The sequence below is a fragment of the Pinus tabuliformis genome, chromosome 1_2 (genome assembly GCF_031772625.1).
Source record: "Pinus tabuliformis cultivar Carrire ecotype Pingquan chromosome 1_2, CPIR1, whole genome shotgun sequence".
Lineage (NCBI taxonomy): Eukaryota > Viridiplantae > Streptophyta > Pinopsida > Pinales > Pinaceae > Pinus > Pinus tabuliformis.
Window position 1 is genome coordinate 1,218,454,540 of NC_142298.1, and position 7,976 is coordinate 1,218,462,515.

A 7,976-nucleotide genomic window follows, 5' to 3' on the forward strand; every position below is an offset into this window, starting at 1 on the left:
AAACAGTTCTCTGTCTTCCTGTAGAAACAGTCTGCTAACTTCCTGCTGAACCAATTTTCTCTGATTTTGCTTGCTTGGCTGGGGGTGATTTTCCTTTCAGCTTGGCTGTGGCTACCTTAGAGGTGCCCTCACTGATGTGGGCTTTTTCAGTCCTTTCCATCCTGCTCTGTAGTCTTTTCTCCCTGGGTGTTAGTGTGGTTTTGTCCCCCTCTGTTTTGGCAGCTTGGTTTAATGCCAATGTTCCAATCACTGATGTTGTTGAATACATCTGTAGGGTTGTGCTTTTCTGGCTTGCCACCAACTTGTCATCATTTGCCTTGCCCCAAAAATATCTACACCGAATGCTTTAGCCTTGCTTGCAAAATAATTGAATGAAGTAGTTGCAGCACTTGCCTTGACTTGGGCAGCGAGTTTAGTGGCTTCAGCTTCTTTTTCTGCAAGCCTTTTTGCTTCTGCTTCAAGTTGTTTAGCAAGCTCCTATTTTTTTTTGCGTGAATTTTCTGCAGCTATGTGCTCTTCTTCTTCAGCTTTGGCTTTCGCTTGGGCCTCGGTGAAAACTTCCTTTCTTCCATCTGTTGGAATGGCACTTAAAAGCTCATAAACTGGTAGAGAAGGTGCAGAAGGGCTGGCTGCAACATCAATAGTCTTGTTCTCTGAGATGGAAGTGTTTGCGAAAACCCCAGCTACCACAGATGCAACTTGTGTCTTTGAAACCTTAAACCATGGAATGCAATGCTGAATTTGCATTGATTACTTTGTTGTTTACGTCTGCACTTCCTTCCGCCTTAAGAGCAAGGTTGCAGTCTTTATCTGAAATAAAATCATCTGTGGAACTGGCCTTCAGGATAGTGTAACTTAATCCCATTTCCACAATTCTTTCAGTAAGCTCTGATAATGATATTTTTGATTTTCCAAACAAGTTGCTGAAAAATGAAGAGATTCCATCAAGAACATTTGAAGACCCTCCATCAGATTTGTAAACACAACAATATGATTCACATTTGCTAGCTTGGCTTCTTCAATAACGTTCAAAGCATCAGTTGTAGTAACTTTGGAACTAGGTCCATCCTCTGTGGGTCCTATTGATACCACTGCTTTACTGGCATTTCCGATGGCTTTAGCTGTGGATTCAATATCCTCAAAACTGAATTCTACTGCATTAAGACGCTTGGCATCCTCTGTAGCAATTATCTTTCTCGGGACTCCAAATTTGTCGATGAAAAATCCATTTTCTCTGCTTTTGAAAGCTGTGTCATACTTCCTGTAGAAGACCCACCCATTTTCTGTAGAACGCCCTTGCATAGGTGGGTTTTAAAAAAAAATGGCCAAGAAAGCTTGGAGGAGGATGACAAGTTAATAGATTGCAGGAGCAGAGGACGCGTACTTTGGCTAAGAACATTGCAGGTGCAAATGAATCAGCGGGTGGTGAGAGTCAGCCGAGCCTGTTTTTCAATTACAGCGTGATTCGTGGTGAGGAAGTGAAGTGGCCAGGCATACGTGGCCACATGCAGACTGCAGTGCTATCATGAACTGCATGTTCTCTTCTGGATCAGTTGCACTAGAGTTCAAACGGCCAACACTTCCTGTTTTTTTAAATTTTCACGTGAGTCAACTGTCCATGTGTACTGCGTGACTGCCGGCTGAGTTCTAGAGAAGACAATCAGCTTAACCTTGATAATTCGTGGCTTAATCCCACCATTCCATTAATTCATGCAGTTTTTAAATTAAATTTATGCAATAGAAGAATGAGTTTCAGTCACATACCTCGAAGTTGAATGGCTGCCGTGAGCTGCTGTGGCCTGTCATTGCTGCATGCATTGGTTTTTCTGATTGCATGTGGCTTGGCTGCTAATCTTTGATTGTTTTTTCCTTGTGCAGGTGTCCTCTGGCCAGATCTAAGCTGCATGCAATTGTTTCCACATTCAAATCTGCACGTTCAAGTTGCTGCTGCTGCATTATCACAGAACCAGAACTTGTTTTCACCATTTCTCCCAAACGGTAAAGCGGATCGATCTGAAACTTGCTGAGCATGTTTCTATCATCATGATGCACCTCCCATAGCAAAATCGTGATCAATGGATGCACGGATTTCGAGAAAAATGGAAAATGGCTGAATATTTCAGCGATCGATTTCTCGGAAACCGTGCATCGGAATCGGCTGAAACTGCTTGGGTAGGCTACTATCACCCATATGCATATCCCCATGAAACAAGTTTTAAAATGGATGCACGGATATGGAGAAATCGCAAAAATGGCTGATGGTGATGGAGGCTGATTTCTTGGGAACCGTGCACCGGAACTTCATGAAACTGCTCAGGCATGTTGTCATCACCCTTGTACAATTCCCCATAAAACGGTTTGTCAAATGGATGCATGGTTTTCAAGTTATGGCAAAAACAAATTTTGTTCTAGGAATTTTTGCTTCAAGGCATTTTGCATTTTTGTTGCATGGTATGAAAAATGAATTTGGGCTGTGATGCAGGTATGGAGATGATGGAGGAGGAGTTGGAAGATTGCATGAGGACTTCTGAACCCTTGAGGAAGCTACCATGTTCGCCAAACCACTTTTTGAAATCCATGTCTAGTTTCCCACAATTTCTACAGGAAGTTCCTGTAGAAGCACAAGGAGGTGGAAAAAAAATGATGGATAAAGGCAAGGGATGGACACACAAGTGCTTGTAGGCCTAATCAACAGATTCCCACCATTAGATTCACTTTTGAAATTGGATTTGGCTCGTCCAAAGGTTCTACAGGATGTTTCCTGTAGAAATACAGAGCTTCCTGTAGAAGGCACAAGAAAAATTCCTTTGATCTTGATTTGAGTGCTCCTCCTGTCATGAAACGTCCTTCTTGCAACCTGCAATTAGCCAATGGAAATTAGTTTTATTTTTATTTTTCTTTTTCTCTTTTTTTTGAAAAACAACTAGGGCGCCTCATGGAGATTTTCACCCTAATTGCCTGCCCTGGGCGCCTCCGAGGGAGGTTTTCACCCAGAGATCTTATTCTCTTTTCTCTTTTTTTTTCCAACCCATTGACCGCCTCATGGAGGTTTTCAATCAATGAGCCAATCTAAGGCGCCTCCGAGGAGGTTTTCACCTTAGATTTTTATTTTCATCTTATTTTCATTTTTTCTTTTTTCTTTTTTTTTATACCCTACCCTACTTGAAAAACAAAATCATTTTCAAGTATAAGAATACTTCCAATGGAGCCATGTGCACATCAAGATTAGAGAAAAAATGATGTGAAGGCTCGAAATGCATGCTTGGACAACTATCCGGACTTTAGAGACCAAATGATCTGACTTTGAAGGGATCAAACATAGCTGAGGAAGAGAGTACTGCTGCAACTTAGTGACTGTCTGGAACCATGTCTCAATATAGCTTTGATATCCTTGGTCCTTTTGCTGATCTGGATCATTCTTCATGTCACCTTCTATCATGACCTTCTCATCTTCCTCTTTTTGCTGATCTTTCTCTTGAGTACATGGAGGATTTGATGGTAACCATGAAGGAACTCTCTCGATCTCTGATTCTGATCTCTTCTCTTCATCAAGTGCAGCCCATGGTTCTTTGATCTCCTCTTTGGAATCTTCTTTTTCCTTTGGTCCTTCAATGTTGTCAATATAATCTCTATTTTGCAACACTCTTCCTGAGCTTTGGTGAAGATCATTGAGCTCAAAAGGAGTCATTTGCACATGTTGTGCCTCAGCTTTGCAATTGGGTTGAGCTACTCCATGGTATGGCTTTGGAAATGGTGGTACGGGTAGTTGAGTGGAGGTGTGTAATTGAGATGGATGTGGATGGGGTTGTGGTTGAGCAGGCATTTGGGGTTGCCTTGGTGGAGGAGGAGGCGATGGTTGTGGATGAGCAGGTGGTGGAGGAAAAGAAGCGGGAGGAGTGTTGTATTGGGGCCTCCACCCCTGATGAGGTGCATTCCACTGAGGCTGTGGCTGAGCATAAGAGTGAAATGAATGAGCAACTGGTTGGGCATAATATGGATCTGGGAAGGAACAAGGAGGAGGTGTGAACCAAGAAGGATGAGCGGGGGGACCCCAAGAAGGCATGAAAGTGGCTTGATAGGGGTCATAATAGGTCTCGGATGTCCCTTGCAGTTCCTGCTGGTAAGATCTAGGTCCATGCGGCCTCCTTTGGTTCCTATAATGGAGTGGTTCAGTGGCTCCTTTGGCTCTCTGGTACGCAACTTTAAGTCCAGGCAAGGAAGGGCACTGATTTGTAGGATGGTATTCTTCACAGATGAAACATACTTCTAGGGAGTGCATTGGAAATTCGTTCCTAGGATGCTTCCTAGTGCACCTAGTACAAAAGATCACCAAAGCCCTCTTGGCTTCCTCTTGCTTCTTTTGGATCCGCAAGGTATCCAGTTGCATGGCAAGAAACTGCCTCATATCACTCTTGAAATCTTCTATCTGATCTTCAAATTCGTCTTTGGACAAGGGACTGCTCCCAACATTTCTCCTTGTAGCCATTTGCTCCAAAGGAATGGTTTCTTCTTCTTCTCCCCTAGAGGTTCTTTAAATATGTCTTTTTGGCCACTTAGGGGTTCTTCTCTCATAGCCATCGAAGAAGAGAGAAGGTTGGCTGTGTGAAGCAGTGGGGGTGTTGTGCAATCATTTTTCTAACTTATCTCTACTCCTACAAGGCATGAAAAGAAATCTTTTTGATTGATTTTTGTATTTTTCTTCTTGTACCTGCAAAACTAAAATAGATTGAACTGCAACTAATTATCTTTGCTAAAACGAAAATACGGAATTGAAACGAAAGCAGGAAAGGACTAATCTATTTTGCTCAAATGAAATTGCACGAATGAAATGTTAGTCTACGCTTGCGGAATTGAAATGCTAATCTACGCTTGCAGAAATGAAATTGCGGAATTGAAATGCTAATCTATGAAAGCGGGAAAGGCTAATCTACTTTTGCATAAACGAAATTGCATAATGGAAATGAAATAAACTACTTAGCAGAAGATTGTAGTGGAAAATAGAAGAAAAGTGGCAATCACCAATACTCTGACGCTTCCCCGGCAATGGCGCCAAAAAGATGGTGGGCTCCAGTATTGTAGCAATAATGCTACAACTCCTGGAACTCCCTTCTTTAATTTTATCAACCCAGTAGTTCGTAACAAACTTGGAAGCGACGGTGCTGTATGCACAAGTACTAGCTCTTGCCGCAGCTGTCACTTGGTCAGCTGGCACAAGTCCGCTAGGAGCTTAAGCCAACTTCTATGAGCTCTTAGAAGAAGCTTTTTAACTAATGGACGAAAGCTAACTCAAAGGAAGCTAATCTACTTGCGGAAAGAAACTGAAAGCCAAAAAGAAACACAAACCCTAGCAAACCCTAATTCTACCAGCTAGTCCTACCGATGCAAAGGAGAGCATGCAAACTACCGAAAGAGATGCCATTACTTCTAAGAAGGTAAAATTCATGTGTCTAAGTTATCACTATCTGAAGAAAACATCTTTTTGTATTTTTGTTTAAGTTATTAGAATTATCATGCATGTGCTTTTACCTGGCTTTTCACTGTGCAGGGGTGGATCAAGGAGGAGAAATGCTTGGAAAAGGTTGGGAAGACTCGGAGAGGGTCTAAGGGATCCCTATCATCCTTTCAGAGAGTTTCACAAAGTCAGGATGCCATGCAACCGTGTTTATGAACTTCTACAGGAAGTCTGCAGGGGTTTCTACAGGAAGTTCTGTAATTCTTCTACAGGATGTTTCGTGATTGGGTTTTTGACTGATAGGTGAGTGGGAGAGAATGCATGAATGGGTAGGGAGGTAGGGTAGGGGCCTGGAATGACCGAATGACTGATGGATGAGGTGATGAGAGGGTGTGGAAGTCTAGCTTGCATCGAAGAAGGTTTAGGCAATGGAAAGGCAAGAAGGTAGGGTTACGTGGCAAAAGAGCAGATGGGAGATGAGGAAACAGACTTGGTGATGGAGGAGCTGATCTGGATGAGGCTCAGATGAACGAGGAGGTGATGAAGGTACCCTGCATAGTGTTTACCTGATCAAACCAACTACGTCTTGCATACAATAAAAATATTAGATGATCTATCTAACAGTTTAATGAGATCAGTGAACAACAACCTTATTCATGACAAGAATCACGTACAGCATGTGAAAAAAGCATTATCAAAGAGATATAAATGCATGACTAACTCCTACCAATCCATCCTAAACATAAAAAGCTACTTCAACCATCAAAAGAAACCTAAGTAACAAAGCACGAATTAAATCTAAAGAGCAGACTTTATTTTAAGAATGCAGCAAACACACATAAAGATAAACAAGGGAGGTACTGGGCGCTTGAGATGGGCCCAACCCCAAGAGCTACAACCTCCTAATAGAGATTTAGAGCTGGTGCAAAGATGGATTCATCTTTATTGATCAAGAAATGAAGAGTTACATCAAAACTGTCCACAAGAAGAACTTGAACATGAGCTGAAAGCAAAGCTAATCTATTGCATAAAAATCGAACTACAAACTAGCTAACTAATGGCTACAAAATGACTAACCACTAGCTACTATCTACAGGCTAACTAGCTAACATCCACTGGCTAACCAAAATGAGGCCCCAAGCCTTCTTATTTATATAATTTGAGGACCCAACAGTCCTCCTAAAATTTAGGGACTCGGCTGCCCAAGACTTGTAGTTAACAATAGTCCTACTTGACTTGCTTGGCTGCCCTTGTGTTGATTGATTCGGTGGCCCTTGAACTCCGAGCTGATGGTGGAGAATTCGAGGTAAGGGCCCATAAATGAAGGGGACACCTTCCTCCAAATCCTCTCCCTTGTCTTCCCACGAATTTGGCTGCCAAGTGCTCATTAAGACCTTCAATTTTGTCTCCAAATTGACCAAAAAGGCTACACAAAGCACCCATTAGACTTGTTGGCATAATGACTAACCAAATTCACTCTATTAGCATAAATATAATAAAAAACATGCAATAAACTAATGAGAATGGTGGATTAAGTCAAATTAGGAGGTTGAATGAGCCCAAATAATTATCCATTTTTGGGGCTCATCATCAAGCTCCGTAGTTATAGAGATACAACAGATTCAATATCGAGCTCTTACAAACTAAAAAAAAAGGTGTGTATTTTTTTTAAATTTTGCATAAGAGTGATTTGAAAACTTAGTTTGAAGGAATTCAAAGGGAATAGTGAAAAATTATTAGAATTAATTAATGCCTCAAAGAAAGAAAATGGAAACACCTAGTAAGCAACCTGAAAGCTCTAGCATGACTCATGAAGAAGAGGAAGAATGCAACATGATATATCAAAATTACAAGACCAAGTACAACAAATTTCACTCTCACTAAAGGTAAATGAAGCCAAGATGAATGGCGTGGAAGCTAATATGAATGGCATGCAAGCTAATATGAATAGCATGGAAACTAATATGGAAGATAAGATGGATGGCATGGATGCTAAGATGGAAGCTAAGATGAATGGCATGGACGATAAGATGGAAGAATTGAAGATAAATTTGAATAAGTTGCTACAAGAAATGGTCACTAATGGTGAAAGGGTAGTAAAGGAAACTCATGATGAGAACAAAGGGAAATTTGAATCATGATTTCATAGACTCTAATGTTGGATTGAAGACCTGCCATGTTCCAAAAATCGATATGAGGAAGTTTGATGGCAAGGATCCCAGAACATGGATACTACAGATGGAGCAATTTTTCGATCTCCATAATGTGAAAAACACACAAAAGGTACGTATTGCAACTTTATATTTGGAACCAAATCAGCTTGTATGGTATCGATGGCTTTGCTTTCGTAAACAAATTGTCACTTGGGCAATTTTTACAGAAGAAATGATAGCACATTATGAGGATACAAAAAGAAACACCTTTTTTAGCCAATCGATAAATCTTAAACAAAAGGGTTCAATGATGGAGCACATTGAGGACTTCCAAAATTTTAACATAAGGGTAAAAGATATTCTAGAGGAGC

At 41.2% G+C, this 7,976-nt stretch overlaps 1 pseudogene; it reads right to left on the reverse strand.

Annotated features, from left to right (window-relative positions):
• Nucleotides 1–246: 246 nt before the first annotated feature.
• Nucleotides 247–1,302, reverse strand: LOC149210652 (protein PLASTID TRANSCRIPTIONALLY ACTIVE 16, chloroplastic pseudogene; annotated as a pseudogene).
• Nucleotides 1,303–7,976: the final 6,674 nt, after the last annotated feature.